Below are 21,201 nucleotides of genomic sequence, written 5' to 3' on the forward strand. Positions count from 1 at the left end.
GGAATGTCACTAGAATAACTATTTAGAAAAAAACTATTTAGAAAAAATAACTTCTTATATTTTTGGTACGTACGTTAAGAATTGTGTATGAATTATTCGTAATGTCTGTGTATCGATCCTCAGAACAACCAATAAAATCTTAATTATGAAAGAAAAAAAAAAAGAGAACTGAACAGACACTTCACCAAAGAAGATATACAGATGGCAAAGGAGCACATGAAAAGATTTTCAACATCATTTGTTGTTAGGGTACTGCAAATTCAAACAATGAGATACCATGACCCACCTAGTAGAATAGCTAAAAATCCAGAAAACCAACAGTACCAAATTCTGGTGAGATTGAGGAACTCTTCATTCATTGCTGGTGGTAATGCAAAACTGGGTACAGCTGGGGCGCCTGGGTGGCTCAGTCGTTAAGCATCTGCCTTCGGCTCAGGTCATGAACACAGGACCCTGGGATCAAGCCTCACATCAGGCTCCCTGCTCAGCGGGAAGCCTGTTTTTCCTTCTCCCACTCTCCCCACCCCCACTTGTGTTCCCTCTCTCCCTGTCAAATAAATAAATAAATATATATATATATATATTTTTTTAAATTGGGTATAGCTACTTGGGGAGACAGTTTGGTAGTTTCTTCCAAAGCTAAACATACTTTTATCCTGCAATCCAACAATCTCACTGCCAATTTATCGAACTGAGTTGACAAGTTATGTCCACACAAAAACCTGTACATGAATGTTTTCTAGCATCTTTATTCATAATCACTAAAAACTGGAAGCAACCAAGATGTCCTATAAGATGAATAAACAAACCATGTTATATCCAGACAATGGAGTATTATTCAAAGATAAAAAGAAATGAGCTATGAAGCCATGAAAAGACACAGAGGAAACCTAAATGCATATTACTAATTGAAATAAGTCAGTCTGAAAAGGCTACATACAGACCTACCTTGAACCAAGCCCCTGTAAGATGGTGAATTTAACTAATAAATGGCCTGTGTGTTCTGACTGCTCTACCAACTAGCTCTCCCTCTGAGACACAATGCTGAAATCAGGCCAATTAATACCCCTACAATGGCCTCTAAGTGTTCAAGTGAAAGAAGAGTCGCACGTCCCTCACTTTAAATCAAAAGCTAGAAATGATTAAGCTTAGTGAGGAAGCCATGTCTAAAGCCAAGTTAGGCTGGAAGGTAGGCCTCTTGCACCAAACCATTAGTCAAGATGTCAATGCAAAGGAAACGTTCTTAAAGGAAATTCAAAGTGCTACTCCAGTGAACACACGAGTGATAAGAAAACGGAACAGCCTTATTGCTGATGTGAAGAAAGTTCTAGTGGTCTGGATAAAAGATCAAACCAGCCACAACATTCCCTTACACCAAAGCCTAATCCAGAGCAAGGCCCTGACTCTCTTCAATTCTAGGAAGGCTGAGAGAGGTGAGGAAGCTGCAGAAGAAAAGTTTAAAGCTAGCAGAGGTGGGTTCATGAGGCTTAAGGAAAGAAGCCATCTTCGCAACATAAAAGTATGAGGTGAAGCAGCAAGTGCTGAGCAAATTATCCACGAGATCTAGCCGAGATCATTCATGAAGGAAGCTACAGCAAACAACAGATTTTCATTGTAGATGAAACAGCCTTACATTGGAAGAAGATGCAATCTAAGACTTTCATAGCTAGAGAGGAGAAGTCAATGCTTGGCTTCAAAGCTTCAAAGGATAGACTGACTCTCTTGTTGGGAGCTAATGCAGCTGGTGGCTTGAAGTTGAAACCAATGCTCATTTACCATTCTGAAAATCCCAAGGCCCTTAGGAATTATGCTAAATCTACTCTGCCTGTGCTCTCTAAATGGAACAATGAAGCCTGGATGACAGCACATCTGTTTACAACACGGTTTACTGAATATTTTAAGCCCACTGTTGAGATCTGCTGCTCAGAAAAAAAGATTCCTTTCAAAATATGACTGCTCATAGACAATGCACCTGGTCCCCAAAGAGCTCTGATGGAGAAGGACAATGAGATTAATGTTGTTTTCATGCCCGTTAACACAGCATCCATTTTGCAACCCATGGTTCAAGGAGTCATTTTGACTTTCAAGTCTTATATAAGAAATACATTTCATAAGGCTATAGCTGCCATGAATAGTGATTCCTCTGATGGATCTTGGCCAAGTAAATTGAAAACCTTCTGGAAAGGATTCACCATTCTAGATGCCATTAAGAACATTCATAACTCCTGGGAAGAAGTGAAAACATCAACGTTAACAAGAGTTCAGAAGAAGTTGATTCCAACCCTCATGGAGGACTGTGAAGGGTTCAAGACTTTGGTGGAGACAGTCACTGCAGATGTGGTGGAAATAGCAAGAGAATTGGAATTAGAAGTGGAGCCCGATGATGTGGCTGAATGGCTGCAATCTCATGATTATACTTTAATGGATGAGGAGTTGCTTCTTACAGATGACCAAAGAACGTGGCTTTGTGAGATGGGATCTATTCCTGGTGAAGATGCTGTGAAGATTGTTGAAATGACAACAAAAGATTTAGAATATTATATAAACTTGGCTAATAAAGCAGCAGCAGAGTTTGAGAGGCTTAACTTCAGTTTTGAAAGAAGTTCTACTGTGGGTAAAATGTTATCAAACAGCATTGCATGCTACAGAGAAATGGTCCATGAAAGGAAGAGTCAAGCAGTGCAGCAAACCTCATTGTTGTCTTATTTTTAAAAATGGACAAAGCCACCCCAACCCTCAGGATCCACCACCCTGATCCGTCAATAGCCATCAACATTGATGCAAGACCCTCCAGCAGCAAAAAGATTATGACTCCCCGAAAGCTCAGATGATGGTTAGCTTTTTTCATGAATAAAGTATTTTTTAAAGGAGCATGAGATGTGGATGTCAGTGGGCAGGAGCTGCTTGCATCCCCATGCGGAGAGAGGGCATCTCAGGCCAGACTGCACCACTAATTTGGCTTGGCAAAGAACTTGCTCCCTGACAGCGTGGCTGATGGACACTTTGGAATCCAGGTGAGTGAGCTGAAGGGCAGCTGTGAAGGGCAGCTCTGGCTGGCACTAGTCCTGCACGTCTGGGAACGTGTTTCTCTCTGCATTTGAAGAGACTATGCAGAAATAGGTCTCCTAATCCTTGTGCTTTCCAGCATATGCTCTTCCTTCCGGCAGAAACTTGGTGTCCACAATGCTAGCTTTGTGTACAGTGCGTGCATGGGAAATTTGTCAGGTGATACACTGAATGACTGATGTATTCAGTGAGTGATGGGGCAACTGACACCCCCTGGTGGGCGCAGAGTGTGAATGCATGAATGTGCAAGATGGATTCCATACTGGAGGATCCCTTAGCTGATACCCAGGAGAAGAAAAAGAAGTATCTGATGGACAATTCAGCATTCAGGTGACCCCTCTCCCAGTTACTGTTATTTTCTATTTGCTTACCAGTGTTCACTGGAATGCCTTTTTGAGAATGAGATGTCATATGTATTTTTTTTTTTAATATGGGTCTTGAATTCATGACCCTGAAGTCAAGACGTGAGCCAAAATCAAAAGTTGGACGCTTAACCAACTGAGCCACCCAAGCGCCCTGTATTTTTTTTTTAAGATTTTATTTATTTATTTGAGAGAAAGAGAGCACGTACAAGAGTGGGAGTGGGGGGAGTGGGCAGCGGGAGAGGGAGAAGCAGGCTCCCCACTGAGCAGGGAACCCGACACAGGGCTCCATCCCAGAACCCTAGGATCATGACCTGAGCCGAAGGCAGATGTTTAACCAACTGAGCCACTCAGGTGCCCCAGGTGCCCCTGTATTTTTGATTCTTAGAATCTGAAGGGGTCATAAGATGCATTCCATGAGAAATAATATTGAATCATCATGTGGCCAGGTGTGAGGGGCTCCCCTGCCGGAAGGGTGTAAGAAGGAACTAACATTTATGAAGTGTTTGGAAGGTGAGAGGCAATGGCTTGGTTCCCAGTGACAGCTTTTTGCACTGGATGCCATTTGGGGGTAAGGTGGGGTGGGTGAGCTACCTTAGAAAGAAAACTGAGAACACAAGTTTATATACCCAGTCTGATTTTTGAGAGAGCTTGGCATTGAGGTTTGTCCCAGAGGCCAGCCGTGGCCCTGCCTCAGGGTGGGTGTGGCTAGGGCAGGTGGGGATGGTTGTGGGAGGTGTGAAGCTCAACAGACTTAGTGAGTCCTTTGGTGTGGCTCTGTACGTGAGCAACAATCAGATTGCAGAGCATGTGCCCTCTCTCCTCCTGGCAGGCAGGTGTGTAGCCTGTGGGCTGGACCAGTATGGTCGAGAAAGTCCTGGAAATGGGCAGGCAGAGGCTGTGGTGACTCAGGTCCTGCTGGCAGCACCATACTCCATGGTTAGTTGATGAATGTGATGAATTTGCATATCAACAAAGCCAGGACCATCACCAACTAGTTTGAAAGTATACATCTGGAATAAAACATTTATAAAGCCCAAATCCTTCCAGTTGTTAAGTAATGGGACAGTATCAGGAGAGATGGAGGAATGACCTTTACTCCCAATTTGTTCAGAGAAGCCATCTCATTGTGAGCCTTGGGCATCTTATGATCCATAAGTTCCACCCATGAGCACCAAAATTATTCCAGAGAGATTCAGACTTTTCTTGATATCTAGGAATCAACCATACTGAATATGGTCTTATATCAATGGTTCAGACATGATAATAATTTCAGCCAATATTTACTATCCACCCACTTCTCTCTATCCCCTCACTACTAGCCCTGTGCCACGTACACTAAAAACTGACACCTGAATGATCTTCTAAAAAAGAATATCTGGAGGCATCTGGGTGTCTCAGTTGGTTAAGCATCTGACTCTTGATTTTGGCTCAGGTCATGATCTCAGAGTCCCGAGATCAAGCCCCATGTTGGGCTCTGTGCTGGGTGTGGGGCCTGATTAAGATTTTCTCTCCCTCTTCTTCTGCCCCTCCCTGCTAAAAATAAATAATTAATTAATTAAATAAAAATAAAAAAGAATATCTGATTGTGTTTGTGTCTCTCTGCTCTTAAAGCCTTTCATCAGCTTTCCACTGCTCAGAAGATAAAGACAAGTCCCTTGACATGGTTGGTGAGGCCTTGCATGGTCTGGCCCCACCTCCTTCTCCAGCCTCATCATTGCCCAGCTGGGTGCCCTCAGCTCATGTATTTCAGGCTCATGTATTTGCCAAGCTCTCATCTGCCACAGGGATATTACACGTGGTATATTTCCTGTCTGGAATGATCATCCTCTTTCTATCTAGTTAATTCTTACTCATAATGACCCAAAGGTCACTTGCTCAAGGAAGCTTTTTCTGATATCTCTGACCAGTTTAAATGTCTCCATTATGGACTCTGATAGAACCATGAGCACTTGCACTTAGAAACAGTTGCAATTTTGTAGTTATTTGTATATATTTTTTATTGGTGCTTGTCTCTCTTCCGAATTGTTAGCTCCATCAGGGCAGAAACAATATTGCTTTTGCCCATCATTGTATCTCAATGCCTGGTATTCACTCAAGCACCCATAATGTGCCAGGCACCATTCTGGTGCTAGAGATGCCAGAATAAGCAAAATGAAGGTCCCTTTCCCCATGGAGAGTGCTTTTTTTCATTAGTCAATATTTATTATGTTCTAGGTACTGGCTAAGTGTTTTTCATGAATTACCTCATTTAATCCCCTTAAAATCTGGTTTTTACTTTATTATTTCTCTTCTTTCAGATCTTATAAACAGAAGCTTGAATTTCTCAAGCTTCTCATTTCACAGCATATTATCACTAGCGACCTGCTGGACACTTCCTTGGTTCACTATTATCCCCTATTCCCCACTCTTATAATGCCCCCTTCCACCCATGAAAGAATTCTGGTGTATCTTTTTGTTTGAATGTGTTTTTCAAAACTGAGGCTTGCTCTTTGATGCATTTTTGTTGATGTTTGATGAGTTTTTAATTTACACAAATGTTTTTGTGTTATATATTTCTTACTTTACCCCCAATGGCACAGTTCCTAAGATCCAACTATATTGTTATGTATGCATCTATTTCATCACTTCTAATTGTTGTGTGGTACACCATAAAATGCATTTAATACTCTATACCTTTCCAGTTTTCTAGAGATGAACAACCACATTTCCACCAACATAATAAATGTATGATTTGCACAATGAACACACTCATACAGTTCTCCTTATATACGAAGAGAAAAATTATACACCTAATGAGTGGCAGAACAAAAAGTTTCATGCAGCTACAATTTCTTGCTTTGTAATACTGCCTAGAATTGGCGTGAATACCAAAAATCATGTAAATATTATGTACTAATTGGGGAAATGTAACGATAAAACTTTCTAAACCATAAAATGGTACCAATTGGACATGTTTAATAGATAAGGAATTAGAATGTTTTAACTGTGCCTAAAACCAAAGAACAAAGGGGAGGAAATATTATCCAAGTAGATTTGGCACTAGATCTTTACTAATCAAGCAAGGATTTCAGAATGTTCTTCAGGTCCAATGGAAGCCTCTTCCACGAGTCTATTGTTAATGGACACAAAGAACAGCATAAAGGGCACCATATCTGGCCATAACCCAAACTAGACAGGTTGGCTGCATTCTGGACATGCAAAGATATAGAGGAGTTTCATGCAGAGAATAAACATGGGGGATGACATCTGAGATTCTTTACAACTTTAAGATGTCCTTGTTTGACTTATGAGTCTATACACCGACTGCTTCACTCAATATTGTGAACAGATGGGGCACCTAGGTGGCTCAGTAGGTTAAGCGTCTGTCTTTGGCTCAGGTCATGATCCAAGAGTCCTGGGACTGAGCCCCGCATCAGGCTCCTTCCTGAGCAGGGAGTCTGCTTCTCCCTCTCTGTTTGCCCCTCCCCCTCCACTTGTGCTCTGTCTTTTGCTTTCTTTCTCTCAAATAAATAAATAAAATCTTTTAAAAAAAATATTGTGAACAGAGACTGAAGACGCAGCTGCTGATCTCAAAGAGCTCAGGGTCTAGTTAGGAGACAGACAATAAACACATAGTTAAATATGGCAGGATCTTTGCATTATCATGAACCCACACAGACCTTTATTATAACACAGAAATGAGATTACCAACTCAAGCCAAGAAAAGAGAGAGGGACTTCCTACAGAAAGTGATGCTTGGAAGGAGAGGTAGCCAGAGAAAGGCATGCCCTGTGTCTGGAACTGTACGTGCCAAAGTACACAGGTGAAGTAATAAATGATTTTATTTTATTGAAAAATAAACCAATACTCTTTATAATAGCATTGAAAATCAAATATCTAGGGGTGAATTTAATGAAAGATGTGCAAGAACTTTACCCTGGAAACAGTAAGCATTTTTGAGAGGAATTAAAGAAGATATAAACAAGTGGAGAGATATACCATATTCATAGATTAGAAGGATGACTGTCTTAAAATGTTTATTTGCTCTAAATTGATCTATAGTTCCAATGGAATGCCTACCAAAATTACAGCAGGTTTTGGGGGAAGAAATAGGAAATCTAATTCTAAAATTTTTATGGAAATTCAGAGGACCTAGAAGTGCCAAAATTATCTTGAAGTAGAAGAGTGTTGAAGAACTTACACTACATCATTTCAAGACTTGCTATAAACACAATAATGAAGTCAGTGTGGTATTGTGTAGGGAAAAACACACAGGTCAATGGAAGAAAAGGGAGTCCAGAAATAGACCTCTACTCTTACAGTCAACTTATTTCAGACAAGGGTACCAACATAATTCAATGGTGACAGGAAATTCTTTCAACAAATAGTGCTGGAAATACTGAATATTCTTATGGGGGAAAAAAGTAAAGTCAACTCCTGTCCCACTGCACAAATTAAAAAATAATTTGAGATGAATCACAAGTCTATATTAAAAAAACAGAACCATAAAGCTTCTAGAAGAAAATACAAGAGAAATTCTTTGCAATCTTCAGTTAGATATGGATCGTTGAGAGAAGACACGAAAAAGACAAATCCTAACATAAAAAAACTGATAAATTGGACTTCATCATAATTAAAAATTTCTGCCCATTAAAGTTGCCATTAAGAAAATGAGCAGATAAACCACAGACAGGGGAAAACTATTTGCAGAACATATATCTGATAAATGTTTATATTCAGAATATATTATTAATAAATTAATAAGAAGATAATTCAATTTTTAAAATGGACAAAATACTTCACAGAAGACAATATGCAAGTGGCCAATAAGTACATGAAAATATACTCACATTTTTAATTGTTAGAAAAATGCAAATTAAAACCACAATGAGATACTATTACACACCCACCCAGAAGGGTAAAATAAAAAAAACAATGACAACACCAAATGTTAGTGGGGATGTAGAACAATTAGACTCTCGTATTGGATGATGAAAGAGTCAAAAGGTACAACTAGTTTGGAGAACCATCTGCCAAAATCTAGTAAAGTTAAGCAGACAGCTACCCCGTGACCCAACAGTTCCAATTCTAGGCATTTGCCCAAGAGAAATAAACGATCATCCACAAAAAGACTAGTATAAAAATATTCTGAAGCCTTATTCATGATAATCTCAAACTGAAAACAGCTCAAATGTTCATCAACAGAAAAGTAGATTTTAAAATTGTGGTGTAGTGCCCACTTGAGCAACACTTATACTACAATTGGAATGATACAGAGATGATTAGCATGGTCCTTGCACAAGGATGACATGTAAATTTATAAAGCTTTCCATATTTTTTTGGATAAAGAAGATGTGATGTACACACACACACACACACATACACACACACAATGGAATATTACTCAGCCATCAAAAAGAATGAAACCTTGCCATTTGCAGTGACGTGGTTGGAGCTAGAGTATATTATGCTAAGCGAAATAAGTCAGTCAGAGAAAGACAAAAACCATATGATCTCACTCATATGTGGACTTTAAGAAACAAAACAGATGAACACAGGGGAAGGGAAGGAAAAATAAAATAAGATGAAAACAGAGAGGGAGGCAAACCATAAGAGATGCTGAACTCCAGGAAACAAATGGAGGGCTGCTGGAGGGGAGGTGGGGGAGGGATGGGTGATGGGCATTAAGGAGGACACTTGATGTAATGAGCACTGGGTGTTGTATGCAACTGATGAATCACTAAATTGTACCTCTGAAACTAATAAAAAAAATTGTGGCATATTCATACAACGTAATGCACAAAATAGTATTTTCTATATGATTCCATTTATGAAGTTCCAGAACAGACAAAACTCATCCATGGGAATAAAGATCAGAAAATGGTTGCCTCTGGGGTAGGGGGATGGTAGGTTGACTGGAAAGGGACACAGGAAAACTTTCTAGAGCACTGGAAATGTTCGGTATCTTGCCCCGCAGATACAATTGTCAAAACTCATTATACTGATCCCTCAGGATTTTTTTTTTTATATTATTGTATGTTAATTATATCAAAAGGAAGGAGGGAAGGAGAGAAGGCAGGCAGCCAGGCAGGCAGACACACGGTCTGATCAGAGAATCTTGGGCAATTGCTGATGCCTAAAACACCGGTGCCATGCTGGAAAGGGGTAGGAAGGGAGCCCTGCCCCTGCTCACAAGGTCAAGCTGTCTCTGACTTTTCCCCCTCCCTTGGCAAAAGGAAAGCCTGAATGATTCTATGCAGGAATGACATTTGTGCCTTAGAGAGGTCACCTTGATGAGAGGTGAGGCAGGGCGTTAGGCATCTGCTATGACCAGGGGGTTGTTACAGGAGATGATTTGGAGATTCCAGCTGGTTACAGTGGTACATGCAATGTTATTTTTAGCCTCCCCCAACAGGAAGGAAGAGCATTTCTCTGGTTGCTAGGGAAATCGTGTTCTTAGCAGTTACATCTTGGTTCCTAATTTAAGTCTTGGGGGAAAGAAAAGTCTTGGGGAAAACCAGAGAACTTTACAAGCCAGTGCGGGGATGCCTTGCCAGGACTGTACACCTGCTCGAAAGTTGTTATTTTTCTCCTAATGCATTCATGAGTGACTGTCACCATAGCAACAATGATGCTGGACAAGGCTGGGTCATCAATGGAGAACTCCTGCTGGTCACAGGATGGAGGTCAGTCCAGGAAGCCCTGCTCAGGACCAGTGGCAAGTGTTGGAACAGATGGATACGCTGGTATCCACCGCAAGTGCCAAGGGGTGGAAAGGTTGTAGGCAGAGGGTAATCTGATGGGCGCATAGGTTTGCTGCCAGCCCATCGTGGTCCTAATTCCTGCGGGGCAAAATCTCAAATCCCCTTGGCATTTGGCTAAAGCTTAGTGTGGTTTCTTGGGCATAGTACATTTAAAGTACACGTTTGTCTAGACTTTTAACTACAGAGAACAAACTGATGGTTGCTGGGGGTGGGGGGTGGGGGGAGGGGAGAAACAAGTGATGGGGATTAAGGAGGGCACTTGTCGTGATGAGCACTGGGTTATGTATGGAAGTGTGGAATCACTGTCTTGTACACCTGAAACTGATATTACACTCCATGTTAACTAACTGGAATTTAAATTAAAACTTTTTAAAAAATAAAGCACGTTTGCCAAATGAAAGACATCTCATGGTGGTAGTAAGAGAAGAATCCGAAACTGCCTCTGGCTTTGGAGCCATGCCGTTATGGGAGCAACAAGAGTAGCTTTGGGGCTTTAGCTGTCCCATAACTTCCATCAACATCCAGCTTCATTTAGTAGCATGGACAATGGACCTAAGTCTTTCGTGAGACGTCAATAAGACATAGTTTAGAGTTTAGTAACCTCCTCTCATCCCAGTGAAAATACACAGGACCATCTCTGGCAGAGCACAGGGCTGTGTTCCAGCATCCCTGATGCATTTCCATCCCAAACACCAAGTTCCCTCCACCTCACTGCTGGAAAGCAACGTTGGCAGCTTGTCAGTGTTTTCCAGAGGCGATTCTGTGATGAGATGAAGGGGCCTTCCTTTGGTTTTGGTTTTCAACTGGTTTGTGCAAGTGAGGGTGGGCAGCACACCACCACCTTTCTCTCCACCTGTTTCCAAGGCTAGCCCCTCTCCCCCACTGCAGGTCAGAAGGCAGCTTTCAGAAAATACCTAGACCAGCACATCTCACCACCTTTTTCCCTGCTCTGTCATACCTGATGGATGGAGTCCCCACTTGTGACAAGGTTCAATGGATGCACTTAGATTTTGATGAAACAGGAAAAAAAATTGTGTGAGGAAAGAAAGCTCTGCAATGATGCATCGTCATTAGCCCCATTCTGGGTGTCTCTGGGGGGACAGCATCCTTGGCATGGGGTGGGGACGACAGGTGCCTGTGGCCCTTCTATTCCTTCCCTCCCATTCATGACGTGCTTTGAAGGCAAGTAAGGTAATGTGAATTGATCTTGCAGTAATCTCAAATCAACTCTAATTCCTTTTGTCACATGAAATCATCCCCAAATCTTACTGATGACTGATAATCGTTGAACCCTCAGTGGCTCCTACCACCCACTGAAACCCATTTGTCATCCCTGAAAGTCTTTTGAGCCACCTTAGTTTGCTACCTGTCCTCGGTTCAATGCCACATCGACTTTTCATGGTTCAAAGATATAGAGGAGAGGCACCCAATTTACCTAGACTCGTGTGGCATTGATTTGCAGGGAGAGAGAGGTTAAGTGTCTGTACCCCACCCCTTCCTGTTAGAAAGCTGACTTTTAGTGCCCACCTCAACATCTGCATCGGAAGAATTAAGATGCGTGGACATTACTTTCCTACACATTTCCCCCAATACATTTCAGAGAGTACAGGGGAAGGCAGAAGACAGGCCCCTCCAGCACACACATCCCTCACCACCTGCAGAATCCTCCCAAATGTCCTCAACACACCTGAAAGGACATGTCTGGTTCTCCCTGGAATGCCCCCCCCTCCCCCAGCAATCATTTCCTAAGGAGATTGGAGGGGATGGAGAAACCTTCGGGGAGGTGAATCAGAACCTTCTAGCAGGAGATAGCACTCTGTCTCCACCACCCCATGATTTTGAGAGTCACTGGTCTGGGGACTAGCAGCGGGGCAGCGTGGGAGTGACTTTTTCCCCCCACCGTGTTTTTATCTGGAAAACTGTGGAACCCAGGATTATATGGAGAAGGTCAACCAGGATAGTGCCTAGCACGGGGCTCTTCTCCAAAGAAGTTCAAGACTGCGAGACATCCGGGGAGGTAAGTGGACAGAATCCTGCACTCCAGCCGAGATGACAGGTATGAGCTGTGACCTTGCAGAGAAGATTTCAACAGTATGCATGGGACTAGAGAGGCACCATCCCCACCCCCCTGCCCATCTCTCCGTGGGAAGACTGTCCCAACAATCCTGTGAGATGTCAGTGAAGATCCCTGGGAGAAGCCAGGACCAGCGTAGACTGGTTCTGGGGATTAGAACATCAACATATATATCTGGGGAAAGGACACATTTTGGCCCTTGTCACCAACCATAAGCTATTCAGAATCAGCAGGCTGATTATGAAGAGGGGGAACTGACTCTTGGGGAGATCAGGTCCCAGTTGCCCAAGCTTGCACAGGAACACCAGACAGAGCCCCTGGGCACTGGGTCTGGGAATCGCAACGCTTCCGATCTCTCCTGCCCTGTCAGACCGCCTGCCCGTTTTGTGGGGCTCTACTTTTGTGTTGTCTTGTATTTAAGTTTGAGGAATTGGAAGAGCCCAAAGCCCAAGAGCATGTTATGGTCTACCACTTTTATAGATTAAAACAAAAATCGTGGCGTCTGGGTGGCTCAGTCGGTTAAGCAACTGCCTTCAGCTCAGATCATGATCCCAGAGTCTCAGGATGGAGTCCAGCATCAGGATCTCTGCTCAGTGGGGAGTCTGCTTCTCCCTCTGGTCCTCCCCCCGCTTGTGTTCTCTCTCTCACTCTCAAATAAATAAATAAAATCTTAAAAACAAAACAAAACAAAAAAATTCAGTAAGTTGCCAAAGATAAACTTGAAGTCCCTTTAGATGTAAATAATACTCATAAAAATACTAAAGAATGTTGTTGAAGAAAGGGAACCAAAGAATTCTATGTAGGCCTACATGTGTTTGGAAGGAGAAACATATAAATTGTTCATGTGAAGAATAGCTTATGGTTGGTGACAAGGGCCAAAATGTGTCCTTTCCCCAGATATATATGTTGATGTTCTAATCCCCAGGACCTCACAATGTGACCCTATTTGGATGTCAGGTCTTTAAAGAGGTGATGAAGTTAAAATGGGGTCATTAGACTGGGCCCTCATCCAACACGATCTGTGTCCTTCTAAGAAGAAGAGATTAGGACACAGGCACTCACAGAGGGGAGACTGCGTGAAGACACGGGCAGAAGACGGCCATCAACAAGCCAAGGAGAGAGGCCTCCGAAGGAACCAACACCGTGATCTTGGACTTCAGCCTCCAGATCTGGGAGATGATAACATCCTGCTGTTCAGGCAGCCCGGGCTGTTACTTTGTTGTGGCCCCAACAAAATAGTGTAGCTGCAACCGTACGGTTGTTCTAATTGTTTACGGTTAAATTGAACCAGGAGTCGCTAAAGCCCTCAACTTCCCTGAAGAGTATTTTCCCTAACCTGACTGCAAAGATGGTCAATAGCCTCTTAAGGGCAGAATAACGGCCTTGTTTATGAGTTCACTCCAGCAGCCTGGAAGCCACAGGGGGTTAAATCCAGCGGGCTTTGAGAAGTAATACAAGGAAGGCTACTTGCTATCACAAGTACTTTATGATTTCTTCTTTTGAAAATCGGCCGAGCATATGTGTGAAATTTTCTCTCTATTTAGAGCCCTGTCGCTTCCAGAGGCTCAGCTGCTCTCCCGTGGTTGGTGGGGAGGGCGGGGAGGGGACTCAGCAGCCTGGCTGTGTATTTTCTCCCTGCTCTAACCACCTTGTCCACACGGCCTCAGGCTGTGTGTGATGTGTGAAATCAGCCTTGTTAAAAAAAAACAAAAAACAAAAAAAAATTATAGGTTCCCGTCTCCCTGGGGGAATGTGAATTTGGGATTGATTTTTACCCTTAGGTTCAGTCTGGCCTCAATCTCTCTAAGTGCCCAGGTCCTGGTGTAGCCACGGATGCAGAGGGGCATGGACACGGCCCATGGTGCAGAGAGAACAAATATTAAGGCCCACACATCTTCAAGCCCACCTACTTATTGAAACGGTCTCAACACGTAATGCAATTATCTACTAAAATAAGCCAAAGCACAAACTCTTTCCCAACACTGACCCTGGAGCCATTCTGGGGAGGAAAAGGCGAGCGGGCCTCCAGGGAGTGACGGCAGCCCCAAGCCTTTCCCTTTGCTCCTACCCTGGTAGGCCTCTTCCTTTTGGGGTGCAGGAGGGTGAGGTAGGTGTGTGTCTTCCCTCCAGGGGTCACTGTGGGGTCTGCCGCCCCCACTCACAGTGACTGCGAGGAGGGCGGATTCCCTCGTGAGTCTTCAGCATGATGCTGGTCATGGGAGAGTGCAGGGAGCAATAATCAGCAGATGTTTGAGTTACTCTGTATCCAAAGCCCTTCGCCAGGGTAACAGCATCATACTCTAAGCACAACCCCATGGAGTGAGACTACTTATTCTCTTATTCAGCTTTGTTGGAAGCTTGGGTTTGTTTTGGGTATTGTTGGTGTGGTTTCCCCCCAAAGAGCTGCATTTCACACTTTGTGGACGGTTTCCCTGCTGTTGGAGCCGCATCCCCAGGTCCCCGGGCACCACGTCTCCCGCGTCCCCTTCCATCGAGGGTCATGTCTCCATCTTCTCAGACTGGATGGTCCCAAGGTTGTGTCTGGACTACTGCAGTGGGGAAGGCAGCCCAGGGACAGAATTCACCAGTCAGAGGAGTAATGAAGAACAGGAAGCCAGAGTGGAACTTTGTAATGAGGCCATAAATGAGCTTGCTTTTTCACTTCAACACTTTATAACAGCTGCTTTCATTAAACTGGTAGTGAGTGCTCAGCTGAGAATGTTGACTCCCTGAGCCTCACTTTCCTCATTCATAAAATGGGGACAAAGCACCAATCTTGCGTTAGGTTGGTTTTTTTTTTTTTTTTTTTTGGCAAGAATTAAATAAGAAAATGTACTTAGAAATACTTTGTAAGCTATAAATCATTATGCAAATATAAACATTAGTCATTATTATTAAAGAACTCTTTTAATCTTTTTTTTTTAAAGATTTTATTCATTTATTCATGAGAGACAGAGAGAGAGAGAAACAGAGGGAGAAGCAGGTTCCCAAGGAGCAGGGAGCCCGATGCGGGACTTGATCCCAGGACTCTGGGATCATGACTTGAGCCGAAGGCAGATGGTTAACCATCTGAGCCACCCAGGCGCCCAGAACTCTTTTGATCTTGAGAAACAGTTGGGGGGCATAGGAAGAAAGCCGCCTTCGTATTACGAATTGATTTTATTTTTATTTTTATTTTTATTTTTTTTTTAAATATTTTATTTATTTATTTGAGACAGAGAGAATGAGAGAGACAGAGCACATGAGAGGGGGGAGGGTCAGAGGGAGAAGCAGGCTCCCTGCCGAGCAGGGAGCCCGATGCGGGACTCGATCCAGGGACTCCAGGATCATGACCTGAGCCGAAGGCAGTCGCTTAACCAACTGAGCCACCCAGGCGCCCGAATTGATTTTATTTTTAAATAGGGTCCATGCCCAGCATGGAGCCCAAAGTGGGGCTTGAACTCATGATCCTGAGATCAAGACCTGAGCTGAGATCAAGTGTCGGACGCTTAACCCATTTAGCCACCCAGGCGCCCCTGCATGAATTGATTTTTTAAAACTAAATGAAGTCTTTCTCTTCCTCAATATTTTGCCTTACTCATCAGAAAACTTAACTTTTACAGTAGTGTCATCAACCATTGCTTTATGTTGCTGCATGATTGTTTTCTAGTTGTTTCTATGGATGAAATGAGACAGCAAATAGAAATCTGCAAACTGTAAAGGGCTATACACATTAAGGTGGAAGTTTAGTGGCTCAATGTACTAACACCCCCATCCTCCACCCCCCACCCCGGCAGGGGCAAAGGTTGCCTTGAGGCTCAAGTGGTGTGAGTTCCTTTGGCCATAGAAATGGAGAGTGAGTCCCCCGACTGTAGGGTATCAAGTAGCCCATGTTTCTAGGGTCTGTGCTTGGTGCTTCGAGTTTCTGTGAGGGATTCTGACTCACTGATGTCCTAACAAGTCAAGTTCTCAGTCCTGCTGGCAAACCTGGAGGTCTCGAGATGCATGGGGAAGTTGATCCCACCCGTGGGGCCTCCCTGCCTTACCAAGCTGGGTGTCGGGTGCTGTTTGCCTGGCCGAGAAGTGCAAGGCAGGACCTGCAAGGAGGCATCATGTGGGTCCGAGAGAGGGGCTGGGTAGGGATTTGCCGCTCAGATGGAGGGTCCAGACCTACAAACCCAAGAGACCAAGTGCAGAGGGAGGAAGGGGGGGTGAAGGCGTGACCTCATCATTCCACGCAGTAAACAATGTACAGTCAAAGTCCTACGTCAGGCTTGAGAGGGGGCTCTGGTCTTACTGCGGACGCAGAATGGACAGATGCAATCCAGGAAGAGACCCATGGAGCTCCCTCACGGCCACTAACGAGGGCGGCTGCAAAGGTGCAGTCAGGCTGGGTTTGCCGCCTTGGCAGACCCGGCCAACACCATGCCAAGTGCAGAGGTCGGTGTGAAAAGCCCTTTCAGGGATGTGGGGACAGAGCATGCCTTTGGCATCCAACTCATATAGGCCCTTCGAGGAACAGGAAGGAAGTGGGGTGTTTTCATCTGGGTTTTATTATTCTCTAGGTACTGGAAGGCCAACAGATTGGCTTTCCCTGGTGGCCTGGGACCTGGCCCTGGATGGTTAGGGCAGAGGAACAGTGAGAGCCCCGTGGAGAAGGTACTGGGGCGCAGGCTTCGATTGGTTGGCTTGTATGTGAAAGGCTCGCTCTCAGGCTGGTTGTTTACTGTCTCTGGGAATCGATTAGTCCTGCAGGGACAGTCCCTCCAGGGTCAGCAGGACCCCAGGTGTCAAGGCATCAGAAAACAGAAAATAAAGACCATGTTAATACGGTGAGAGTATAGAACATTTTTTAGGGAGGGTAAGGAGGAAGTCCAGAGAATGTTGGCAGAGGGGAAATGACAGAGGGAGTGTGTCCAGGATGAAGTCAGAGCTCGGCCGATGTCCCCGCTGCTGGGGGGCAGGGCCCGGCCACGCTCTCTGGGGAGCCCAGCTGTCATTTGCTGACTGTTGTTTGGAAGCAGAATGGACAGAGGCAGGACATTTTCACACCGCCATTTTGATTAAATGGCCATTACCGAATAGAAAACATTTTTTGTTGTTAGTAAGATTTCAAACTCCAGCTAAGGCATACTTTGTGTGGGTTTCATCATTTTGTGTGTAGGTGAATTAATCAGTGGCTGCAACAGCTTTTATATTTTTTAAACTAGAATCTGAATATAGTTTATGGAATTTTAAAGCTAGAAGTGCCCTAAACATTACATTATCCAAGCTTGTCTTTTTTTTTTTTACACAAGGAAATTAAGGGTCAGAGATACTATGTGGAACGCATTAAAAAATTTTAGTGCTGATCACAACAGACAACCTTGACACTCACCCCACCCCAGCATCCTCTCCTCTGACAAGGCTTGTTTGGGGGAGGGGTGTCAGGGGATGGGTGAGGGTGATTGATCTACCCATCATTTAGTAAAAATAATCCTGAGAGATAGTGCTTTTTTTTTAATCGGAAATCCACTTTTTAAAAATTGAGGTATGGTGGACATACAATATTATATTAGTTTCAGGTGTCCGACATAGTGATTCTGCGATTACTCAGTGCTCACCATGATGAGCGTGGTTACCATCTGTCACCATCCCATGCGATTACAGTATTATTAGCTATATTCCTTATGCAGTTCTTTTTATCCCCGTGAGTTATCATTTTATAGCTGAAAGTTTGTGCCTCTTAATTCCCTTCTTTTATTTCACCCATCCCCCGCCCCTCTCCTCCCTGGCGACCCCCGGTTTGTTCTCTGTGTTAATGAGTCTGCTTCCATTTTTGGTCGTCCATTTGTTTTGTTTTTTTTTTAGATTCTACATATAAGTGAAATCATATGGTATTTGTCTTTCTCTGTCTGTCTTATTTCACTTAGCATAATACCCCCTCAGTCAGAGGAGTGCTTTTTAAAAATTATGTAACAGCTCATTTAGATGAATTATGGAACAAATGTACGATGAGGAATAGCTCTCTAAGTATGTCAGGAAAGGTTAGGGGAAAAAAGCCACCGATATAAAATATAGCTTTAAGTCCAGCACGGGGAATAGATTCAATGTTACAATAGCGTTATAGAATGATAGATAGTGACTACATTTATCATGCTGAGCACTGAGTAATGTATAGAATTGTCCAATCACTATGCTATACACCTGAAACTAACATAACATTGTATGTTAAATATACTTCAATAATAAAAATTTAAAAACAAAATTATCAGAGTCAAAAGTGTGGTTTCTCTGAAAAAGAAAAAGAACATGAATACAATTAATAAGCGCTTTTGTCTTCCATGAATAATCCATGTAGTTATTCAAAGTATTAATTAAGAGGAAAATTAATTTATTCAATATCAAATACCTACAACTAACATCAATGTTGAAATACTCAATGTGTTCCTCAGATAGTCAAATACAAAACAAGACTACTCTCAACACTGTTCATCAAAATAATACTGAAAGTTCTAGTCAAAACAATAAGGAATGAAAAGAAAATCCATACATATTCAACAACTTGGATGAATCTCAAGGTCATTCTACCGAGTGAATAAAATATCAAAAGATCAAATACTGTACGATCCAATTTATATAACATTCTCGGAATGGCAAAAGTATTTACATGGAGCTCAGGCTACTGGTTGTTACTGGATAGGGATGGTGGAGTTGAAGGGGTTTGTATGACTAAAAAGGAGTAGCACAAGGCAGATCTTTCTGGTAATGGAATAGTTCTGTATCTTGATTGTGATGGTTATTACCCAAATCTACACACGCACATTGTGAAAACATCAGTGTCCTGGTTTTCCTATTGTACTTGCATAATGTAAGATGTAAGCATTGAGGGAAACTGAGTGAAGGAACAAGACCTCTCTGTATTAAAAAAAGGGGCACCTGGGTGGCTCAGTCAGTTGGGCGTCTGTCCGACTCTTGGTTTCGGCTTGGGTCATGGTCTCAGGGCCGTGGGATCAAGCCCTGCGTTGGGCTCCGCACTCAACATGGAGTCTGCTTGTCCCTCTTCCTCTGCTCCTACCCCTGCTTGCGAGCACTCTCTCTCTAATGAACGGATAAATAAAATCTCTAAAAAAAAATTAAAATAAGGAAACAAAAAATTTTAAGAGAGAGATTTGACCATGTGAAGTAGGGAGTTGTCACTTCTGAGCTGCCCCACAGCATCCAAAACCCCTTGTTTTGGGGGGAGAATCCCTTGTTCTGCAGGGAGCAGAGTTCTGGTTTCCCACTATGGAAGCCAGCGCGGGCCTCCTCCTTTTCCCCATGCCTTTGGAACCCAGTGTGGACACGTCTCCTGGGCTTTTTTGTCCTTGGATCCTTCTACTGGGACTTCTTGGATGAGTAGCCCAAAGACGAAGGGTCTACTTACCCCTGAGTCAAAGAGGAACATCTCACAGGAGAGGCTCAGGTACTTAAGAGTGGCCTCATGATAAAGTCAACCTCATACATGACAAGATTCTCCCACCATGGCGGGGAGTCTATGCCTCACCCCCGGGGGGCGTCTCTGCAGCTGGACTGATCTTACATTATAACTTGCTGGAAGAAGCCTACCAACTTCTGAGGTCAAGATGGTCCCAAATGAAAGGGCATTCAGTGCTTTATGAAGGGACCCTCTTCTTTGTTGACTTGGCCCCATGCCCTCCATGCTCAGGGCCTGACACAGAACCTCCACCGGTAGGCACAGCTCTCATTAGAAGTCTCAGGGACCTCTGGTCGTCTCCAGGGAGGGCCCAGCTCACAGCATAAGCAACCAAATGCAAAGTGCCACAGTCACAAATAGCATGTATAGTATGACAATATTTTGGTTTTAAAAAAACCATATATGTACACATATGTGTATATATAGACATATATACATAAACATATGTATTATGCATATATAATGTATACGTACACACACACATACATATATATTTAGAAAAATAGAAAAACTTCTGGGAAGAATATATGAAATATATCTATTAAAGAAACTATCTTTTTGATGAGATCATAAATGACTTATTCCTTCTTTATCCATTTTTTGTTTTGTTTCAAAATGTAAAATTTTCAGGTCTTACTTTTTTTTTTAAGATCTTATTTATTTATTTATTTGGGACACACACACACATTCACGAGCAGAGGGGAGCGGGACAGGGAGAAGCAGGCTCCCCACTGAACGAGGAGCCCCATGCGGGGCTCGATCCCAGGACCCTGGGATCATGACCCGAGCTGAAAGCAGACACTTAACCGACTGAGCCACCCAGGCACCCCGCAGGTATCACTTTTATAGTCTGAAGAAAACCTATACATCTATTTTCATCGGCGTAAAACACAGAAATTACACTTTTACCTTGTTAAACCTCATCAGGATTTCCTTATGCCCAAACGGCAGCTGTAGGACACCCTATGTCTGTTCCGGCCAGTGTGGGGTTTCCAGTTCTCTTCCCTGCCCACCTGCAGGAGGCGTCACTGAGCTTCAGTCTGGAGATTGGTCCCCCTTTACACTCTTGGCTTCACGTTTCAGGGTAAATTTGCTCATGTGGTTCAGACGCTTGAACACAGGTTACGTGAAAAGCCAGAAACCCTTGACTAGGAGACCTGGCTCCAGCGCAGTAATTGCAGGTGTGATGCTCTCCTGAAGAGTGTGCTGCTGGCCGTAGACATTGGCACTGGCCTTGTATGCACGGAGACAAACAGCGCATGCAGGACCGCAAGGGCCAGGGGATCGGCCCTCACCGGTCACATGCTGGCCGCATGGGTGAAGGATTTGAAAACTGCCCTGTACATCTGTAAAAACGAGGAGGGCTTCATAGTGGTGTTGCAGAATTAAATGACCGTGCATGTGGACACCTAGTACAGCTCCTAGCACATAGTAAGTGATCAATAAGAGTGAGCTGTCTTGGGCTAAATTGAGAGAGGTGGAAAATATGAAATATTGGCAAGGAGGTAGAAGACCAGG

General features: G+C 43.5%; 1 long non-coding RNA gene and 1 other non-coding gene across 2 annotated transcripts in view; both read left to right on the top strand.

Moving 5' to 3' along the window:
- Positions 1–21,201, top strand: part of LOC144382575 (uncharacterized) — a 101,723-nt gene that overhangs the window by 42,016 nt on the left and 38,506 nt on the right. The gene's annotated exons all lie outside the window — the stretch shown is intronic.
- Positions 8,643–8,749, top strand: LOC118545002 (U6 spliceosomal RNA). Its single transcript, XR_004921890.2, has one exon. It is a non-coding gene; the product is annotated as a U6 spliceosomal RNA (small nuclear RNA).

Source organism: Halichoerus grypus, chromosome 7 (genome assembly GCF_964656455.1).
Source record: "Halichoerus grypus chromosome 7, mHalGry1.hap1.1, whole genome shotgun sequence".
NCBI lineage: Eukaryota > Metazoa > Chordata > Mammalia > Carnivora > Phocidae > Halichoerus > Halichoerus grypus.